The sequence below is a fragment of the Falco punctatus genome (assembly GCF_963210335.1).
Source record: "Falco punctatus genome assembly, chromosome: 3".
Classification (NCBI taxonomy): Eukaryota; Metazoa; Chordata; class Aves; order Falconiformes; family Falconidae; genus Falco; species Falco punctatus.
This window is the reverse complement of record NC_137582.1, coordinates 114,541,555-114,564,136: the sequence shown is the minus strand read 5'-3', so window position 1 is coordinate 114,564,136 and position 22,582 is coordinate 114,541,555. Positions and strand designations below refer to the sequence as shown.

Below are 22,582 nucleotides of genomic sequence, written 5' to 3'. Positions count from 1 at the left end.
CAGTTCTGGTCACGGGAGCTGTGCTTTGTGAGCCCTGTACCCTCTTTACGGAAAGCCAGGCATGGGGCAGAGCTGCTAAAGCGCTGGCTGTGGTTGTGCCGGCACTGCAGTGTGCCATAAATCCAGCCGATGGCAACAGGAACGCTCCAAACACTCCGTGCTATTTTTGCCTCTGGGTCTCGGCGAGCAGAGGTGTTGCTGCTCTGCTGTTTGCAGCCCGTGAGAGGGCAGCACAAGGCCGCTGGTTGGTGGCTGGGGGTTTTCGGGCGGTGAAGTTGCGCATCGTTGTAGTGCGATGAGAGCAGCATGGGGCGATGAAGCCAATCCTCTAAAAGTAATTCTGAAGCCATGTGTGAATATTCGCTTAAATCGTGCACCAAAGCATCCTCATTCCAGTGACTAATGTGTGAAACCGACCAGGAGTAGGACGAAAAGTTATTTGCTCAGTTTTTCCCTGCAGATGAAAAGTGTAATGAATGTTGACCCTTACTACATTTCTGCAAGAGACTGAAAATTCTTCATCTTCATACTGGGCAGGATCTGTATGTCTATCATCATTCTGCACCATGGCCTGTACTGATTGCTCTAGAGTATCAACTCTTCAGCAGTCATGGGTGAGCAAGAATTATAAGATTAAAAACATATTTACAGTTTGATTTATTTGTTTTCTGATTTTTGAGTCCCTAGGGCACCCTCAGGTCATTTTTCCAAGCTCTTCCCTACAACGTTGCAAAATCTGGCATAAAATTGAGACAGCTAGCAAGACCCACGGCTGATAACTGTTGCATAAAGATGTTCTTTGGTTGTCAAGTAGAACTTCTTGTGCCTGGCCTCCTGCAAATTCACCCTCTTTGAAGTCCCTGCTGAGACTGCCTTTCGGGTGTCAGCTTTCAGGATGTTTGGTGGGGTTTTTTTGTGTGAAATGGCCATTTGTCCACTGGTTAGCACTGAGCTCTGCTTTGCAGAGCCCACAAAGCTGTTGCTCGTTCTGTGTTATTTCCTTACAACTCAGTTGTAAGTAGTTTGTTCTTTGTCATTTGATGAAGTGAGTCCAGTATCTTTAATAACTCCTTTCCGTTCTTCCTTCCAGCTGAGTAATACAGAACTTGCTTTTCCTGGGATAATCCATAGAGATGGATGTTGGGCAATGAAAATGCAAAAGGAAGCCAGGATCATGTCGTTGTGTTGGACCAGGAGAAGGTAAGAATTTTATATTCAGTGTTATATCTGAAGTGACTGCTGTTTATGCACCTAACCTTGTGACAGAGCAAAAACACTGCCAGAAGAATATTACCTGAAAAAACTGTTTATGCCCCCTTAAAAAATTGTGAACTGGCAAAGAGGGAGCAGCTCATAATAGGAAGACATGGGATTCCTCTGTCCTGTGCGCAGATGTCAGTAGTCCAGTAGTCAGCTGCCAAAACATCTGTATATCTTGTCACCTTTGCTGGGACAGTAGTGATTTCTTGGTCTAGGAACTTGGTCCTGAAAACTGATGAGTAAATTCCAGTTGGCATTTACTGGAATCCACTGGAGGAGTGATCCTTGAGTGCCCCGCAGGGCTGGGTAATGCTGGTTGGTCTGTTTCTTAGCTGATCACTAGGAGCTCAGCCTGTCAAAGGGCCAAATCCTGTGAGCTTCAGAGCTCTTTCAGCTCTCAGTAACTTTCACTGGAGTTAAGGGTCACGCAGTACCTCCCTGGGGGACGCCCTGAGTGGTTTTAGCTTTTGAAATTAATGGTTTTGAGCATGAGAATCTGGCCTGGGTGATTTTAATTTGAATTTGCTATTTTTAGCTTGAGCTTGAAACTGACACAAATAGTTTTTCTGCCTTCAGTATTGTATGTGACTGTGTTAGAGCCTTCCCCACTGTTGGTCTTGCAGGTGCCAAGTCCATCCTCTGCCTTAAGACAACTGTAGCCAATGGACTGAGATCAGGGATGAATTTGGCCAGGGATAATTGAAATAATAAATAATTTTTTTTAAAAAAAGATACATAAAGCAAAACTTTGAGCTTGGAATGGCTTCTGAGATTCTGAAAGTAATTTAAGTAATCCAGGAGAAAATATGCAATGAAATCTGTTTTCCAGTATTGCATGAGATGGTATGTCTTAAAATTTGATCAAAACCCTTTTTTTATATGGTGAAGATAACGCAGCTTAAAGTGGTACAGAGATCTGGGATCTTTTTTGTTCCAATGTAATATTGTAGACTTGACATTCTTATTTATTTATTGATAAGACTTGCTGTGCCTATCTTGATCTCACAGCAAGTAAAAATAATTTCTGACTGAGTTCTAGCTACCAGTGGTATTTTTAAAGGTAGTGGTAGTAAAAGCTCATTATTGATACGCATGTGCTTGCTGGTTTTCTTATCCAGACCCAGTTTGTTGTATATTGGCACAGTGCAGTGGTAGAGACCTGATGTTCTCTCTTGCCTTGTATTTAAGAAAAGATGAAGACGCATGATAGTCCCATGTTCATATTTCTTTGGTACTGTGGGTTTTGTAAGATTCCCCAATAAATCCAAGTTTGGACAAGGACGCTCTGTTCCTGCTCCTTTAAAGGAATATCTTCCAAGCTTGAGTGACTGCTGAGCTGAATGACTGTGAGCAGCAACATCTAGAGTTCAGCATGGAGAATACCTAGCTAGGCACATCAACGAGCAAGCAGGGCTAGAGGAATTTATTCCCAGGTCTGTCAGTTTTCCCCTCTATGAGCATACATGCTCCCCTTCCTGATTTTGCATTCCTGTTCCCACACTATCAGTCAATCTCTGTTCCTCTGTAGTTTTTATCCACTTCATATCTTCAGTGAGGGATGCCCTTACTCACTCCTCGGAGGGAATTTCTTTGGAGGCCTCAACTATCCCCACAGGGATCAAATAATAGACCACTGTGTCTCACCAAGCCAGGATTCAGCAGGGCCCGTTGTAGACTGTGGATGTCATTTACCAGGAATAGGGTCAAAAACAGAAGTCTTTTTCTTATTTTTTTCCTTGGTACTATAGGGAATTCACCCTCAGAGAATTTATGAAAATGTCAATAGGTCAAATAAGAATGTTCCGGATGTTCACAGTAATAATTTACTAGCTGGCAGGGCTTGTTTGTTTACATCCTCCATAAGGATCCTATGGGACAGACTTAATCCCGGTTTTGGATATTGGATTGAGAGTGGCTCTTGGGGTATCTGCCAGGATGTTTGTAGTCCATACATAGTCAGTTGTGGGATCTTACGCCAATGATGTTTCAAGGTAAAATAAATAAACAGTTTTTTTCACCACATCTGTGAGCATGCTGTGTAACTCCAAAAGCGGTTCAGCTAATGACTCAATACAGATGCTTCTGATGTTGCTGGGAACAGAAGCCCTAGTCCATTTAAATTGTTACTGTCCAGTGTCAAGGCAACAGAAAGCCCTATAGGTCCTGCAAATGCAGTGTTAAATGGATCCAGCACAGGGGAAGGCAGGCACAGTGCCTGGCAGGGCGAAGAGGGTGGAGCTGTGCAGCATGAGGCGTGGGCATCACGCACTAACGGGAGAGACAAGGGACTTGTCAGGGTGTCTGTCTTAAACGGCTGGAAGGTGGCAGTGCCAGTTGACCAGTCATCGTTGCAGCAGCTTGCAGGAGTCTGCCGCTCTCCCCAGCATGCAGCTGGGTACATCTCTGTGTGTGTGGAGCGGTGCAGCACGCGTGGGAGATCCGCTCTTCACTTTAGGTTTCTAATTGAAGCACTTCCAGCAAGTGCCTGGAGTTAAGGGACTAAATCAGGGTTTGTTTCTCTTAATCCCTTCTGTAAAATGCAGATAACAGCACTTTCTATGGGTTTCAGTTTTACCAAGCTCCAAGCAGTGTGTGAAGTGTTTGGTTTAATCTTCATTGAGCATGTGTCTTTTGCACTCTGTTGCTGTAAGTTAAAATCTGGAATCGGGTGGAGCATCCACCAGCCTCACAAAACAGCGGCAGAGCTGGGCATTGGGTGACAGAGCAGAAGCATGTGGTGATTTAGTCCCAGTTAAGTGGCAGCTGGCTCTACTTGGTGCTGTCTGCTGCCTGCAACCTAAACTGAACATAGCAGCAGTTGGAGATTGCTGGTAATGTCTTTTGTGCAGCCCCACAAATGGTCATTGATCAGAAAGATAACATGCCTGTAGTTGTGACGCAAGGGATGCATGGATTAATTTCTGGAGCAGTTACAGATCGTATCCTTACTCAGATGCTGCTGGAGAACCAACAAGGAGGCTTCTCAGGGAACTGTCAGGGCTCACTCATCTTTTTTTGTCTCTCCAGGAGCTTGTGCAGTTGAATTAGCATTTACTGTCAGTACATTTCTTCCTAGAAGTCCAGAAAAGGTGTATCAGGGTCTCCCACACAGCTGTTCCAGCAGCAAGGAAAGCCAGGATGGGTTTATGAATAAAAGGTGGGAAATAGCTTAGTAGTGGCATAGCAGAGAAGGGTGCAGAGGTTTTAGTAGACCACAAGCTGAATATGATTCAACAGTTGGTGCTTTGTAAAAAAAGACTCATTTTATTCTGGCATGTATTAGCAGGAAAGTCACGTGAGACACAGGGGTTAATTAATCATGCCACTCTGGTAGGCATTGGTGCTCCCAGCTATGGGCATTAAGGAATAGAAGGACACGCTGGAGACCAAAGGAGAGCAAGAAGAACAACCAGAGGTCTAAAACTCTGGACCTCGGGAGGAAGCTGAAATAACTGGATTTATTTAATCCAGAAATCAAAGATGAAGGGTAGGGTTTGCTAAGGACAGTCTTCCAATGAGTGAAAGGTAAGAGGGCTGAATCTGTTCTCCTGTAACTCTGCTGTATGCAGGCTGGGAAGGCTGCTTAACTTGCAGCAAAACACGTTTATTTCAATGAGGTTTTGGCAGAAGTTTTCTTCTTATTAGGCAGTAGGCTTCATATGTCATTTTTTGTGTTTTTTTTCCTAAGTGCATCAGAGAACCCCCTGAGTATGGTATATATATGCCTGATAATGCATGTGGAGGCATTTGGGGGTGAGAAAGATTGCTGTTCCTCTGTGCTTGGAACAAGATTCAGTGACATTCAGGAGCAGCAAATCTGAACGGGTGCGAGAGGTATATTTGCATCCAGGGAGCTGGCTTGCATTAAAGTCGATGCCATGTGCAAATCTTCCATTGACTCCGGTAAATTTTCGGGTTTACAATGTAGCACTGCAATGGACTATGCAAAATAAACTGGAATAAATGAAACCCTGACCATTTCTGGGAACGAGACCATCACAGTTACAATTACTGGGTAGATGATTTCAAGGGAATTTTCTAAGGATCTAAACCTTATATTTAAAATAAATAAACCAGTCCTAATGAATGAGGAAGCAGGGGAGAAATAAGATGATATTCATACCTCTTCCAGGATGGGGTACCTGTGCTTTTGCATACTGCAGGGTATATTAAATCTGTAAGGCTGAGCTGAGGGTATCTGGGTGTAGTAAATGCTATAAATGCCTGAAATTCTCTCGATTTGATGGAGCAGTACCCGTTTTGGGGGTAAGGGGGGAATGTTCTGCTTCAAAGAGGCCAACTGAACTGATTATTTCAGTCAGCAGAGAGCCTGTAGCCACTTGTATCTTTTCTTGGTTGCCAACAACCCAGTTTACCAAGACCTTCCTTTTTAGAGATGGTCGATTGCTGAAAATTTCAGAAAAAATCAGTCAAACATTTAGATTGCTTCTCTGATTCCAGCAAACATAGATCAGGGAATTAGGCTGGGAATCTTAAAGAGTTTTCTCCTAAATTTAAAGAGGATAAAGCCTTGCTATCTGAACTCTTTGCCTTAGGCTAGCATGGTTCCAGAAGTAAACTGTAGTTAACTGATTCCTGTTTGCAAGGTTTTCAGCAAGTCTTTGTACTGAGCTAGAAATGCGATGAGATTTTTTTTTATTGAGCTTGCTCTTGTTTTCGTGAACGCTGACAAACTTGAAGGAAGATAGACGTTCCCTCTTGTTCAGCCTGTAAGTTCAGTAGGTGAGGGTTTTCATAGGCTTGAGTTTTGCAACAAAGGTTTTGTGTGGATTTTTGATTGTTAAATTTCAACCCAGCCAGTTTCTCCTCTTGTAGTGTTCCTCATATTGCAGATAAATTGACATAATTTAAAATCCTCTGAAGTGGTTTTCCAGGTATTCTTTGGCTTTGATGAAAAAGAACTAGTGTCCGTATCAAAAGCATCCAGGAAAAAATGATTAATTTCCTTCTTTTGTGTGGCAGAGAGGCTAGTGGTGCCACCACTGCAGCAGCTGGCACGTGGTGAACAACTTTGATCTCCTTGCTTGCCTTTGAACCGCTTGCAAGCCCTAAAGCTCTTTGGTTCTCCATTGAATGGTATTGCTTTTGGAGGTTCTGCCTGTTAGCTCAGCACAAGGCTCTAGACCTAAGGAAATACAACCAAAAGGCCCATAAAGGTATCTTAAAGTTAGCACTACCCATGGTGAAGCTCTGTTGCCTCCTGTTGTACTAGAAAATTAACTGTGGACAACCCCTCTTACGGGGTGAAGGAGAATGTGCAGGTCATGTTACTCTGTAGGGTGCTGCTGACAGAGGAATCACGGTCCTTTTTATAAAGAACTGCAAATCTTGATTGATCATTTCTACCACTTGGAGGATCACAGGTATTATTGAAAGATGCATCTGAGAAATTTGACCAGTGAGTCGATCTTTGATTTATCAGCAGATACAGTTCCACAGAGGGAGCAGAGATAAAAGGCGGATGGATTCAGTCATTTTAACCACCCTATTGTTCTATTCACAGAGTTACTGGTTCTTGGACAAGGTGGGAAGAGTCCGTGGGATTTAGTTCTTTAACAAAAGCATCCTTTCTCCGCAACGTTAATTACTCATTTGTGCCAGACGGGAATGAGAAATGGAGTTTAAGGATCTAATTAACATTTGCTTCTCATTTCAACAGATCAGTCTTTAAACTCATAAACTCTGTGATAAAACTGTTTTCACTAACTTTCTACTCATCTAAGAATCTTCCAGCTTTCACAGAATCTGTATGTCTGGGTTAGGAAAACAAACAAATAAAAAAGAAAAGCTAGAAATAATATCCTGCTACTTTTAGAAAAGGACAAATGTCATTTTTTTGTGCATGTATCTCGTTTTTAGCCCAGCAGTGAATACTGTTCATACTAGGAGAAGTACCTGTTAATATTAAAGCTTCTTCAGAAATCTTTTGTTTTGACATACCTAGAGTGGGCACAGTTTTAAAAAAATAATAAATTATCCTGATTTGGCTTATTCCCCTACAGGAATAGGTAACATAAGGTACCATTGTAACAATCTGACCGTGTCTAAGTAAGGCAGTATTATCTTTACCACCGTAGACTGGCATAATTAAAGTAGTGTTGAAAAGCCATAGGTTAATGTTATTGCCTTGGACATAAACCAAGGAATGTTACAATTTTTAAAAAAGTGTTTCTTCTCAGAAATAAGGACTACAGGATTTGATTCAAAGTTCTTAATTTTGGAAAGCATTTTGAGGTTTGCTAAAGGTGCCATATTTAGTCATAAAAATAACAAAATGAAAAATACAGAAGTGTATTTATAGTAAGAATAATGAAGATTTATAGGGTAACGATAGTTGCAGTGCTCCTAGCCTAGGAACTCTATATTGAACAGAGTGATTGAATGTTTGGCTTTTTAAAAGAGAGAGAAAAAAACAAAAACCAGATGAATAATGAAAAACAAATCCTTTCTCTGGTGAAAAGCCAAACCCGTGTTTTGAAAATTAAATGTTTTTTTGGGTTAAGCAGTGAAAAAATGGACTTGATCTTTGCAACAGCTTGGATTTATTATTGGAACCAGTTGGCTGTGCCATAGAGGAGAGGAATTTTCTGGTAATTAGAGCAAGAAACTGGGAGTCAGAAGCAGTAGGGTCTGTTTCTGGCTCGGGCACTAGCACGCTATGTAGCCTTGGGAAACATGCTGCCTCATTTGTACCTTGGCTTTCCTATCTATAAAATGGGGCTAAGGAAATAATTCAACCTCACAAATTGCATGCACTAATTAAAGAACATTTCTACAGCACCTTGAGGTCTTTTCTGCTAGAGGACGGATTTTTACAAGCATGTGCTTCAAATGCTTTTGAAAAATCCTGCCCTAAACATTTACAAACCTGATTGCCCAGATTCCTAAATCCATGTGTGGGCACCTAATTGAAAAGGGTCTGATTTCCAGAAGATTGTCTGCTGATGAAAAAGAACATGATGGGAAGTATTTTCTCACTGGACTATGAAAACAGAGGGATCATGGGACTCCCTCCCGCTGGGATCTTGCCATTTAGCTTGGCCAATTTCACAGGCTCCCCCCTGCTCCCCAGCAGCAACGTGTAATCCCCGCAGGCTTCCGTGCTCGGAATGCTGTGGCTCCCTTGCAGCACTCCGAGAGGCAGCTGCGAAGAGGCAGGTGGGGAACAATCAGCTTAGTACGTGCAATTGGTGGTCTCTGGGGGGTGCAGAAATGCTCCTCGCCCTGCTGGATACAGCTTCCTTAGGAAAGCAGCAGTCAGAATTAATTTGAGTAATAGCTGCACATCCTTACTGGAGTTACCACCAGTATCCCTGAGGCCCCATATCTGATTTGGCTTGGGTGTCCCAGCGGTTCAATTTCTAAATCACCATCTGTCAGCGTTAGAGCTACTTGGCCGCACCTTCCTTCGGACGATGCCCTGGTGGGTGCGTGAAAGGAATGCCATTTGCCTTGGACACCATCCCTCCCTGAAGCAGAGGAAACGTGCGCTGACAAGGCAGGAAATTCTCGTGAACCACAAGGACCTGGAGCTTGCCTCTTGCCTTCCTGTGGGCCTTACCCAAGTTTCAGCCTGGGTGTTTAAAGATTATTAATAGCAATAGTTACATTAACAGTTCTATGTTTTTCTTCTTCTGTCAACAAAGTTATTTCTTCGGTTGAGACTTTCAGGTTGTTTTTATTCAAAGTAGTCGGAAATGGACCCAAAAATGTGGTGGCAGCGCAGTACAATGATCCGTTCGAGCTAATGGGCAGCCAAGTGGGGATTTCACTTTATGGAAGGCTCTCAGTCAGAAGTGGACAGGCTTTCAAGGCTCCAGTGCAAAACAAATAGCTCCAAACTGGGGCAGGCTTAGCACAGTGAGGATTTTGTTTCACAAGTATTTCTTTTCAGCAGCAGCGCACTCCCAGCATGCAGTGGCTTTCCCTTAGCTATGGCTGATTGTTTCTGCGCCTGCTCTGTTCCCCTCTCTCATCCTGCTGTACCTTTTGCATGGCTGTGTGATAGCCCAGCTAGAGAATGATCTCAATTCAAAAAGAAAATAGAACAAATCCCCCCCTTATTTTTCTTTCTGTTATTTTTATTTTTATTTCAGGTCAATTCCTGAGTCCATATTTCATCCGCAGAAACAAGTTGTAGTAGACTGAGAGGGTGACAAGAGGTGGAAATATGGGAGCTGCTTAAGCCAGTGCTTCTACTGAAGTGAATGCTTGTGCAACTGGAGGCTAAGCCCAGTCCGAGAGAAGCTCTCTTTTGCCCTGCTTTGAGTCATGAGGACCTCAAAATGAGTCTTGGCTGCAGGAATGAGCAAGACATATGTGTGTGGTTGAGTGTTTGTGTCCAAGGAAACAGTTTGTGTCTTCAGTGTTTGGTCACTGCTACCCAGTTCTGCTCTTCATTGGGTGTAAAAGCTCTGCCATGGTCAACCATTCAGGTACAGGGAAGAGAGGTCCTAGTTTTTAAATGTGCTAAGCACTTCCTGCAAACTAACAATTTCATCTTCTCCTGCTTTCTGCTGAAGTTACTGGTGTTTGGCGCCTGCCAGAACAGATCTGTAGCTGGCATGTAGGCAAGCTGTTCTGCTGTCTTTGGGGAAAGGTGTATTTTGATTAACAAAGCAAGGGAAGGAGTATTTGGAAACACTAGCACAGCTGAATAGCGCATGGGATGAGGAGAAGACTGTCCTTCACAATGTCTGTGCCGATATTCACAAGGAGTTAAACAAGTCTTATGGGGTGAGCAGATGGTGGGCTGGTTCTCCATTGAAAAGATTTTTTCACAGGAAGAGGGACAGAGAAGAGTTCAACTTTGTTTATCCCAGATTTATTCTGGAGTGTAATATGCATTGTAAACAACTTTCTCCATAGAAAAGTATGGGCATGAGGCCTGTTCTGATTTATTTTCTCTGTTGTTCAGATTTAGCCCAAAGTGGTACAAGTTCATAGTTTCCCCTAAATGTTAATGCTTTTAAAAACAAGCCCAACATGTAATTTCACTTACCGTAGGCTTTGTGTTTGTCACGCAGAACAATAGCTGCAGCAGAACATGAGCTTTGAACGGCCACCCTGAATATAAGCTAGCGTTGTTTCCAGTGCAGAGTGAGAACCCGTAACCCTGAACAATGTGAACAAACCTGGGGTTGCTTTTTTGGTCTGGACCCACCAATTCCCTTTATTGGGTGCCTGGGCTGTGAGCTTGCGTTACTCATCCTTCCTCTCTGTTGTGTGGGGTGGCGCATCGCTGCAGAGGAGGAGGAGATCAGAGACATTCTTTTCTTATGATCAGGATGAATCTCTCTTTTTGTAGATTTCATAATGCCTTGGAGAGCAACTGCATCTTCCTCCTGGGACTAAACTCAACCCGTAACAAGGCTTCCTTTCTCCTGACATCTCTGCTGACCTTCGTTTCACTCTTAACTGCTGTGTCAACTTGACAACCCTGACCTTGCAGCATCATTGCAGAAATCGCCAAGAGGGACTGTGTTGGTAATGAACTGGCAGCACCAAAGCCTGCGGCATGTGAGTGTTTTTTAGAGGTCAGATTTTGTATCCATCTGTTGGTTGCTTAGCCCCAGTTAATTGTTAATATCAGCTAAGGTCCCACCCAATGTGATAAGACTTAGGGCTGCAAAATACTCCTGGAATATATGTAAACGCAGCCAGCCTTCTTGTATTGAGTGCTGGACAAAGCATCACTTCCTAATTATGCATTACTGCATAAATACTGCACGTGTTTGTTCAGTGACTTGGAGATGTTTGTAATTCATCTTCAGCACCTCAGGACATTCCTAGATCTCCAAAATAGGCTGTTCTAGGAGCAAATGAACTGAACCTCTGAATTAGAAGGGTTTAGTTGTGAATGTGAATGGATCCACTTTAAGGTGCAAACAGATGAGAAGGAAACAGGTCTCTTGAGTTCCCTGAAGACCCATGAACTGACCCTTTGAGTTTTCTTTATTTGTCAGAGGAAACAAAATCTCACAGAGCTATGTTTTCTCCTCTGCCATTTAACTAAATCCTTTGCTGGTAACTGTAGCAGTGAAGTGAAGAGGTAAGAGAGCTTTGGAGCAGAGTAAAAACATTCAGAAGGAAGACAGACAGGGCAATGGTCACTTCTCCTGGGTGGATCATCTCCTTTAGCCAAACTTAGTCTTGTGTGGTCTCATTGATTTCTGTCCAAACCTTGTCCTACACTACTGCATGTGAAAGGAGAACTGGATCCTGTAACGGACTGATCAACAGGGCTGGCAGTCCAGCACATTTGTAGCATCCTGCCTATAAGTGCCTTTAAGTGGTAATAGTGTCCACACCGTCCAGTACAGAACAGATCCTGTGCCATGCCTGTATTGAACATCCACCTCTTAAGCAGCTCCTAGATCTGGGGCTTTTCCAACACCCTGCAACATCTTTGAATTTGGGTCTTGACCCTCTTTGGTCCATGTGGAAGCGCAAGAGCTGATTCAACTCTGAGCGCATCACCTTGGCTCTATTTGAAACCAGTATTTGTGACTTTTGGGACAGAACTGGGCAGCAGGAGCTTGGTCTTTCCTGTTCTGTTGGCTGTGTGGAAAGGAAACCTTTATCTGTGTACCACAGCAGGCTTTGTATGGCTGGCGAGATGCATCAGTGGAAGGGGAAATTGTGTTCCTCCAACGCGTCGAGGGTGGGTGGTTACTGCCAGAAGCAGGATGCTGGGTTTATCAGGCCAGTGGTCTGACTCGGGACAGCAATCCCTGTGTTCCCCAGCCCGACTGACGGGTGAAATCTTTTGTCTGATCTCAGCATTGCTTTTAGCAGCTGGCTCCAGAGAGAAGGGAGGAATGACCTCCTGCAGAGTTGGGCCTTACAAAGCAGCCTGTGTGGGATGGAAGGTCCTCTGCTCCCTGGCTCGAAAGAGCGTGTGTGGGGGGGCGTATGTGTGCGCGGGGCAGGGGGGGGCCAGCACTTCTGGCAAGCAGTGAACTTGTCCAAATAAACGAAGGGCTAAAAACAGCCTGTCCTCAGCCCCTTGAGAAACCCTGCAGCAGATGTTGCCAGTGACTGTAGGTCCTTGTTGGGAATCCCATGGATAATCATTGACAGCAGGGAAACACATGGCAGCATACGACAGCTCAGAGAGGGCCCTCTTTGTTCACTGAAATCACTAGAATATCTGTCTTGTCAGTGCCGATGAAAAAGCACTGGCTGGTTCAAGCTCGGAGTGGGGAGTGAGTGGAGCTGCCTTTTGCTCTTGGCTCGGCTGTGGACTTGCTGTGTGGCCTCAAGCAAGTTGTCTTTCCCCCCTGTACTATAGTTCCTTCTGTTGTGCATTGGGATCAAGGATGGAAAGCTGCTTCCCAGGGGATTTGTAGGCAAACTTTTAAACTTTGCAAGGTGCTTTGTGACTGGAAAGCGCTACGTTCAGAATAGGTGAATGTTCAATATTAGTGTAATTGTTGACATACGATTCAAAAATGAGGAGGGGCTGAGAAGTTCAGCTGAAAGGTCAGCTTGTTACAAGACAGAATTTTTTGTGCCACCAGTGAAAATGAGAAATGAAGCAAAAAGAGAAAGAGGCTGGCTGGGTATGATCAGAGATGAGGCTGGAGCAGGCTTGGCCTCTCTCACATGAAATGCTTTTCTCTCTTTTTGCTTTGTGAGTTCAGCTTTTTGGCTCTGTTACTCAGGGATTTGTATTTCAGGCACAGTGATGGCTGCGGGAGGTGGCTGGGGCCACAGGGGTGGTGGACAGAAGAACTGAGAGTGGTTCTGATGTGAGTGTGACAGGAGGCAGGGGACTCGGGATTGAAGTAGAAGGAAGAGTCAGGTCAGGCCACAGTGCTTTGGCCATGCTGTGTAGGTGCCCCCTTTGTGCTCCATTCTGCACGCTGCTGTTGAGTCTCATGGCATGCAAATAGGAAAGAAATACATGTGTCCTTGGATTGATGGATGACTTTGCCTTTGCAGAAGTTAAATTGAGGCAGGAGGTGGGAATAACTGAGACTTGCACATAAGGGCATGCTGTTGTTTTCTCCCACTGTAAGTATGGAAACCACTTTCAGATTTCCTCATATCCAAAGCAGCCAATTGATTGTCCTATGGGAAAAATGAAAATGCTAAGCAAAGCCTAAATCTATAAAAACCTGGGATGTGGTTCTCAGCGGGACTTTGCAAAGTAACCATATAGTTCCTGTTACACCTGAACACTACATACCAGCCTGGGAAGTAACAAGATTTTCTAGCCATGCTCTGAAATTGTGTTTTAAGGGTTAGGAACATCCAGGGGACACAGCAGAGCATTTTGCATGCAGCTGTGAATTAGTGTGTCCATGGAAATTTCCTATGGAAGGGGCATCTACAGGGAGGGATGTCTTTTGGACAGGTGCTGATGTAAAAATATACAGATCCACATATGGGCTCCAGAAACACAACAAGCTGGCACCAGCGCTTTCTCAAAACAGACTTTTCTCTTCTGCTTAATTTTTTATTCCTTCATGAGGCTTTTCCAGCATCCCTCATTGAAATTTATAATCCATCTACCTTATCCTTTATCATGCCTTCTAGTCTTAGACTCACTGCAACTCTTATCCCTCCTAACGAAGTAGCAGCGGATTGTTCCCATCTGATCCCATTCTTGCTAACCCTGAGAAGTTACGTCTGACTTAAATAAAAGTCACATAGGTAGTAACACGTCAAGAAGCACCGAGAGTGTGTGAAGTGACTGGCCTGTTTTGTGTGATTGGAAATCAAGCTGGGAATATTCAGTGGGAATTATGAAAATGACTGTACCTGTTTTACTGTAGCATAGCTATGTTGCCTTCTGAGTCTTCTCAATTGCATCAGCATATGGGAAAGGACCTATGGAGTCTCTGTCTGCTCAGAGTGGCAGTGTGTCCCTAATAGCCTGGAATAAAGAAAGGAGTAGGATATAAAAGACTTGAGATTCAGTTTTGAAAGGAGTGGCTTTAAACTGAGGTTGATTCTTCACAAGATAGTTAGCTAGCATTAAAAAAAAAATCATGTATCACAAGATTGGAAAATGCCCTAGATCACTAGCTGCTAGTGAAAAATGTAAGGATGTGCGTCAAATCTTGTCTTCACAGCTTCTGCTGAATAGCTGTTTATCTCTCATCTCTAAAAAGGAGGATATTTACTTGCCTTTGAGGTTCTTGGATGTGGCCATTTCATGTTTCTGGGAAAGCCTGGCGGTTCCCTTTATTTGGATAGTGCTGGTCACACAAATCCATCATTCAGAGATGTGGTGTTAGTGCAGGAGGAGCTAGGCACCTTGAGGAGTGGAATGTCAAATAGTTGCTGCTTTTCTACGGGGAAAGAAAATATGTGCTCTCAGGCATTGGAAAAGCTGCTTAAGAAACCCTGTGATACTGTAAAACTTGCCAGAAGATCTCCAAATAGATACTTATCATTTTATTTGAAATTAGTTCTCCTTTGGGCCATAAGGCTTTAATACCTAAATCTTAAAGAAGGCAAGGGAAATATAAGAAAGTGACTGATTCTGCAGAAAATCCTTTTCTTCTCGTGTCTTGTCACATAAGTTTTTATTGATGATATCTGAATGACTTTAGTGGTGCAAATCATAGAATCATAGAATCATTTAGGTTGGAAAAGACCTTTGAGATCATCAAGTCCAGCTGTTATCCCAGGCTAGGGTTAACCATTAAATAGGCTCCTGCAGCACTTAAACACTTCAGAAAGCCTCACCTGTGCCACCTTGTAAACTTTTTTCATAAAAGAGAGCATTAGCAAACAGTCCGTTCTAACTCTCCCACTGCACAAACTTTTCTCATAAAAAAAGGAATGAGAAATTTCCTAACTTGCTTTGGCCAGGTAACACCGCAGATTTATCAATTCAAGAAGATTCTTTCTTTACCCTAACTGAAAGCAGGATTGGCCTACAAGATCTAGAATACCCTTTTCCTGCTAGGTTCCCTGCTGTCTTGGTAATCCCGGTGACTAGTTAGAAACTTCTGTGGCGGGGTATTGGGGAGGAGAGATATCGCTCCAGTACAAACCGTGTTTTGAAATGTTTTGGCTCTTATTTGCCTTAGGAAGGTTATAAATACTGTTCCCAGGACAAACATTCTCTATTTCTGAGAGCTAATGAGCCAAACAGCTGCACTGAGGCTATCCACCTCTGACACCAGTAAACACTAAGCCATGTGAAAAAGATTTTAACATGCCCAGACAGTCCGATGTAAGAGTTGTACGTGTGTCTAAAATACAGTTTTCTTGCTGCATCCATTTTGTACCTTCAAAGGAAAAAGTCCTTTACTGACCATCTTTGACACCTGTGACTGTCAGAACAAGACCAGCACAGACCACAATCTCTCTGATACTGGTGCAAATCCAGCTGTTTTCAATAGAACGCACGTTGTTTATGAAAGGAAGAGAGAATAAAGTGTCACAAGTATCTCTCTTAGGGAAGTATGCGTATTTTGTAAGGATCCATCTGAAATGTGCCGCAGACAGTATTCACTGATATCCTCTGGCTGTCTGAGCAGCTTCAAGTCCAAAGCACCAGTAAATCCACTTTAACTGGCTGACTAAACTGGGCTTATGGCTGCTTCGTGCTACCAGAACAATGAAAGGTGTCCTGGCTCATGCTGACGCATCTGATCTAAAGTATAAAAGAATTTGTAAACAGGATCTGGGAAACATTTGAAGAATCAACTAACTTTGTCTGTAAATTTGTATCCACACAACACAAATGTCCACAATTTGCTTCAGAAGAGACAGAAAGAGGAAACAACTGTATGTTCTAAACTCTAAATTAATCAGAAAAAGTGTACAAGTGATCTCGCTTCGCTCTTCTCTGCTTCTCAACCATCCTTTGGGAAGATCACAAGGCCTTTCTTGCAAGACTTTTTCCCATCTAGTGCTCCTCAGACCCCAGACTCTAACTGGAGTTACAACTAGCCCACTGAAACCGAACTAAAATGCAGTTGTGACTAATTGTTCACAACCACAAGAGCAAAAGCAGTGTTATCAGGTGGATCTCGAAACTACGGCTGATTCTGGTTTTTGCAGAAGTTGCATAAATCTAGAAAAGCTCCTTTGACTCTGCCTGGACTTGAGGCACCACCAAGAGCAGAAGCAGTTGTATTTAAGGACACTGATTCCTGGTCTGGGGCTGTGGGAAACATTTGTTTTTCCTGACGCCTGACTCATGTTGACTTAAACCCGAATGACTTTTAGTTCAGGCAATGTCAAGGCAAAGTTGTGAACAGGACCTTTTCATTCATGTTCCCAGTAAGCATGTATCTTCTTAAAAAGAAAGAAAGAAAAAAATAAACTAGGTCAGTTGAGCACAGTAAATGGTTATGTCTCTCTTCTTTTGGGCTTTAAAAAAAGTCCCAGTTGCTTAAGTGAAAGTTGCTGTGACTTGGAGAAACGTGTCCCAGGGCCCCTCTTTTGTTTGTCTGTCATTAATCATTGTAAAAGTCTTTCTCTAAGAAATGCAATTGGTCAGTTTGCTTTTAGTAGCTCGGGGCTGGATGCTGATCTTCGTTCCTCTAGTTGCATCTGGCATTGGTCTGCTGCAGTAAGGGGAGTGACTCAGGATTTATAGCTGTGTAAATGAGAGCAGAGGTGATCGTCTGAAGCCTACTCAGTTCTGTAGCATCTGGAGAACATCATATATTTATTAAAAAACCACCAACCAAACATCTAGTGATAACTGCTCTTTGACATCCCAGTCATGACATTCTTTCTAACAGGGAGACAGGACAAGGGTGGGAAGAGAACAAAAGCAGTGGGGGGTAAAGGAATTAAGAAATCTGGCCTTCATATGCTCATAGAAATGGGCAGGATACACTATTCGTGCTAGATTTTCCCTGCTCCTGGCCCCTTGGATTCAGTGGAATTGCTCCTGATTTACACCCGTTCGAGTGGAACAGGATCACTCCCTTTTTCTTCAGCAAAACAAACATTTGTTACTTGGAAAGAAAAACAGAAGAATCTTAAAATGTGACCCACAGCTGAGCGGAAATTCTCAGTAACACAAGAATTTGCGTTTCTTTAGTTTGTAAACAAAGAAGGAACCCTTGGAGGGAGCGTGTTGATTAATGCCGTGGAGGACTGCAGAGGGACAGTTCCTGCGGCCGTATAACTGGGGATTCATCCTGCTGTGTTCACAGCAGTTCCAGGTATATGAAACAGGAACGTGGAGGAGCAGGATGCTCTAACAGAAGAGGGGATTGAGCTTTGGGAATGCTGACAGCAGCTTCTCTGCTGGCTCTGAGCCCTCAGGCAGGCCAGAACCTTGATCAAAACAACCCCAACTGCCAGAAGAAATTGAGATCCATTGCTGAACTGAAGGTAGTTAGGGGTCTACAGATGCAGGCAAATGCTTAGAATTATTTCCAAAAGCACCCTAGCAGTCTGAGTGCCAAAAGCCCAAAGGGAGTTGAGGTCAGATGCTCAACTGGTGTAAACTGATGTGGGTCCTCCCAGGTCCTACCTCTAACCAATGTTTTCTCGCTCTCTGCAGATCTCAGGTTCCCGTAGCTCTCATGCAGAAGCTCCATACTCACTGACAATGGATGGCTTTGCCTGCCTTCCCCTCCTTAAATACGCCAGCACTATATATTGAAATGCCAGTTTAGCCCGCAGAGCTCCCTGGCTCAGGAGCTGGCAGGCCAGCAGGGAGAACCCAGAACAGCTTCCCTCCAGCAAGAGAGAAGGAACACACACGCACATTCACACGCACACTGCTTGCTTAGCACAGTCCATTAAACTCAGCATGAACTCCAGGCCCAGCCATAACCCGTGATATTTATGGAGTGAATATCTTCCTGTGAAGGATGTGGAAGGGTGGTACAGCCACCGTTGAGCCCCTACCCTCCCTCACATTTGCTCATATCTCATACATACGCTTTTATGACTATTCCACTTATCTGGAACTGGAATAGCAGGCTCAAATCTTGGCTGCTTCTCCGTTCTGCGTAGGAAAGGAAAGGACAGGAGGAATATTTTTGCCCTCCCTCCCATGCCATGGGGAAAGCCCTAATCCTGCTAGGAGAATTTCAGCTTTCCCGCTAAAGCCTGGCTCACCAGAGCCATTACGGGCTGTAGCCATGCTGCTGCTGGCCTTGGGAGGTGTTCTGACACAGGTATGCTGTGTATCCACAAAGCAGGGATAAGATTTGCAGCAGGACCAGCTCCTGTCCCCAGCACTGAAGATGCTCTTTGTTTTCCAGCAGCTACGAAACAGACTGCTGTGGTGTGAGGTCTGTGGTTGTTCGATGCCTTCTACATCCATTTTCCCTAAGAAAAGGGCAAGCACGTGACACCTGGGAAGAGCTGGTACTATAGAGGAGCTCGTCAGCCTGCATGACACACAGGTGCTCCCTCCAGTTTAATTTTACAGCATCCACAACATGAAAATAGACCTTCCCTTGTACCTGGGCCCTCCTGTCACCTGAGGAGAGAGTCTGATAGAGAAGAAATGTGAGGACTGATGATTGCTGACTGTTCCTGCTATGGCTCTGCTGATACTCTCCAAAATCCAGAGGGTCACACTGCCCGTGGAGCTCTCACCTGGGTCAGAACAACCCCAGATACTCCAGAATTAGGAGCTTCTGTCTTTAAAAGCTCTACATGGAATTGTCTGAATTGTCTGCCCAGGAGCCTCAGTGCAGATGTGTGTCTCTCTTGGGAGATAGAAAGGACCTGGTTCTGACCTTGTGTGTAGGGGACACTCGACGAGTGCGGTGGCTCTGAAGAGATCGGGAGCAGACCTGCTGTTGCCTCGTAGCTTCACTCTGCCATGAACTGATGGGAAGTGTTGCTGAATGTGCAAACAGGAACACCTGCACTCGGGAAAGAACTCGACCACAACCAAATAAAACAACAAACCTTGTAAGAAGATGAGAAGCGCCATTCCCCAGGCTCGTTGCATGGCCTCACCTGAGAGATCTGAGTGACAAGATTATTTTAAAGTGCCTTTTCCTGAGCTACGCTGATCTGTCTTCCTCTGACAAGTCAGCCACCTCTTGCCAAGCATGCTGTGTGCACATCCTGCACCGCTGCCTCCCTGCCATGCCAGTCACCTTCCTCAACGGTATTCACAGGGCACAATGACTTCAGGGGGCACCTCAAGGGGAGAAGACAGAAAACTGTTTCACACTGTCACCTTCCTAACCCTGCTGTGCCCCACATCACTTTGGAGTCACTGGCACAGATCAAGGGCTCTCCCTTTTGTCTGATAAGTCATTAGGTGGGGAGACTTGGAACAGCAACAGTCGTTCTGTAGGGAGGGGGCAGAGCTGAAGGGTCTGCTCTCTCTCCCTCCTTTGGAGTGAGCTGCAGAGAGCTTTAGAGCTGTCCAATTAAAACAACCCTAGGACAAAAATAGGATGAGAGAGTGCTACTTTAAAAACAAAACAATTAAGCGAAGCCTATCCCTTCCCATCCCTGGAGGTTCCTATGGAAGTGGCAGCTTTTGAGCCAGAAATCTCTGCTGAGCTGGGTATTTCTGGCATTCGAACCCAAGGCAAGCGATGACCTCCCAGTGCTGGCTTGGGAGGAGAGGCTGTACCGAGCTCATGGCAGCAGATGAGACTGAGCTTGCAGGCACTGACATGTCTCCCCTAAAGGCTGGTTATGCTGTAGCCTGTGGAACAGCAGAAGTGAGATTCTGAGTGTGGGAAAGAGCTGAGCAGACACTGGCACAAGCTGCACCAGCAGCCAGCCAAGCCCGGTGGGCGGCCGTGCAGTAAACAGCATTTTGAGCCTTAAGACTGAGAGGGAGAATGGGTTTGGTCTTGAGCTCACAGATCTGGGTCCAACACCAGGTCACTGAAACCTGGTTCTAACATGGCTTCATGGACCGGGGTTCTGGGAACCCCTGTCCAGACAGGATTGGGCTCTCTGCCTGCTGTTTGTGTGGCTTCACTCTTAGCAGGGATCCATATGTCTCCTTTTGAAGCTGGTGCTGATGAAAAGGCAGATGACCAGTAGCTGCACTGACCAGGCAGAATGTGTCAGCAATCTTTTTGGAACATGAAAGCCTGGTCAATCACAACAGTGCTGGTGTAGATGGTCTTCCGCATCTCGTAACACTTTGGGCTGTGGGATAAGGATCCATAAAGATAGTCTCAAAATAACCAGAGAAGGAGTGACTGCCAGCACTGTCTGTATAACCTCAGAAGTTCATCCTGCAGCATGCATATCACCCGAGCCCCAGCGCCAGCTGAAATCATTCTCTGATGAAACTATGGTCTAGCATAATCACTGTGCAGTTGCCACAGGAATGCTAGAGGTAAAGTTCTGGCTTTCATGATATCAGTGCAGTGTCAAATTAACCTCATGCTTCTGTTCCTGAGGTCCCTTTGTTGCGGGTGATTTTTCTGCCACAAAATTCTTTCTTTCAACCCTAATTTTAGTTCACATGAAGAATGAAAAAGGGTCTTACATTCTTGTCGTGAGGCTGGTTCCTGGGATTCCCCTCTGACTCAGCACAGCCTGGCCTCTTCCCTGGCCTTTTCAGCTGAGATCCCCTTGAAATACACCTAGAGCTTAAAATAGCATCGCAAGCTCTTTCCCATGTACGTTCTGGTGAAGAGAATAGCCCCACTGTGAGCATGGGAATTTGTCTCATTCTTTTTGTTTCTCCAAATTCTTGTTACAGGATAGCAGTACAGACTAAGCTGACATTATTTTGAGAAGAATTTTGAGAAGCTGGAAGTAATTTTCTTTGTTTCCTTTGTTCTAGGAAAGGGATCCACACGGCCCTGCCAGCCCTCCTTGTCTGGGGCAGAATGAACAGGCTTGCAGGGCTTGCAGGCATCTGAGCTGTGTCCTGGCCCTCACTGTTTCCTCTGAAGGAAGATGAGCATAGCAGAGGGGGAACTTCACCAGTCCAGAGGACTGTGCACATGGAGAATGCAAGTCTCACTGTTTTTGTGGAAAGGCAATGATGCTGGTCAGTCTCTGCAGCTGGTTAGTTATTTCCCCACATCGGGGACACACAGAGCTCTGACAGTTAATGTCAGAGTTGGGAACATTTCTGTGGTTTTTGAAGGTCTTGGGTGCCAAGTGATCAAGAGCTGCCCTGGCAGGAAAAGCCTTTTTTCCTTACCTCCTTGAAACATAGCCAGGCTCCATCGTTTTCATTTCATCTATCCCCTTTTTTTGAGGTCAGGTCACCTTGGGCTCAAAATTGTAATAATTTGAGAATCCCCAATAATGTTTTTTAACAAAGCCTTTTGACCAGAGATTGGCCTATCTCTGCCAGGCAGGTCATTCATTTCCAGTCTAATGCACAAGGGAGAACATTGTGAAATGACTGCATAAAGAGGCATTAGCGTAAAGATGATTTGGGGCTATTTGCCTGGCAAAGAAATTGAACCAGCCACAGCTTTTCTTTTACCTGACTCATGGCTGTATTGCAGGGATCTTGGAAAAAAACAAGTGAATATTATTCACGTAAAGTCTGCTTTCAAACCCATCTCCGTGTGCCCCTGTTGCCAGATGACATCATGCTTCTGAGGACGAAACAGTTTAAACTATAGAAATGAAAATTAGTGGTTCAGATAACTTCCTTAAAACAGCAACAACAACAACAACAGACTTAGTCTTTGTAAAACCTGCTTGAAAAACGTCTGTTGCTGCATCTCTGGGGTAAAATAGCCTAAACTATAAAAGCTTTAGCAGTCTGTCATAGTGATTGCTTTACCAGCAGCAGGGTATTTAAAAGACGGTATGGCAAAAGCCATACTGAAAGTAAAGGCTCTGAATTTAAAGTGGTTTAAGCAGGTTTGTAACAGTAATGCTGTTGTACCTGTACCTGAAGTGGTATGAAAAAATGCGGCGTTTGTAGGCAGAACTAATAACGTTCCACCACTAGCTAATAAAACTGTCACCTCTAAATATATCAAGAGTGTTTCTAACATCACACAAGTTTCTGGGGAAGACAGCTAGGGCAGTTGTTCAGGACAAGGGGCTGGGGGAGGAGAGAAGCACCAGGTGCTGAGAAGCAGCACACAGTGTCCAGCATACGCCAAGTGGGTGACTGCTGCTGGGCCCAGGAGCACAGCGCTGACTCGGCTCACGTGAAAGCCCCACTAGAGACCTCACACAGGTTGCAGCCTGCTGAAACATTCCGCCTGCCTCAGCTGGTGTGAATTTGGTCTGTCTGAAGTCAATGATGGCTCCAAATACAGACTGTTTCCTTATTAAAGTTGTGTAAAAGTATGCCATTCTTCTAACAAGGCTATTCACGGAGCTTGGGACTTGTGTATTCTTAAAACATTTGTGATGTGAAACTTTGAAAAAAACTATTAATAAGGAAACAAATAAA

The 22,582-nt window shown here is 44.4% G+C and overlaps 1 protein-coding gene across 8 annotated transcripts in view; it reads left to right on the top strand.

Moving 5' to 3' along the window:
* The window catches only part of LOC308060408 (CCN family member 2-like), a 43,593-nt gene that overhangs the window by 933 nt on the left and 20,078 nt on the right, over nt 1-22,582 (top strand). For all 8 annotated transcript variants that reach the window (XM_080379122.1, XM_080379121.1, XM_080379120.1 and 5 more), the window contains exons 2-6: nt 461-614; nt 1,091-1,200; nt 9,378-9,716; nt 10,589-10,800; nt 20,996-21,222. The gene's annotated coding sequence lies outside the window, so the exon portion shown is untranslated. The remainder of the gene's footprint in view (nt 1-460; nt 615-1,090; nt 1,201-9,377; nt 9,717-10,588; nt 10,801-20,995; nt 21,223-22,582) is intronic.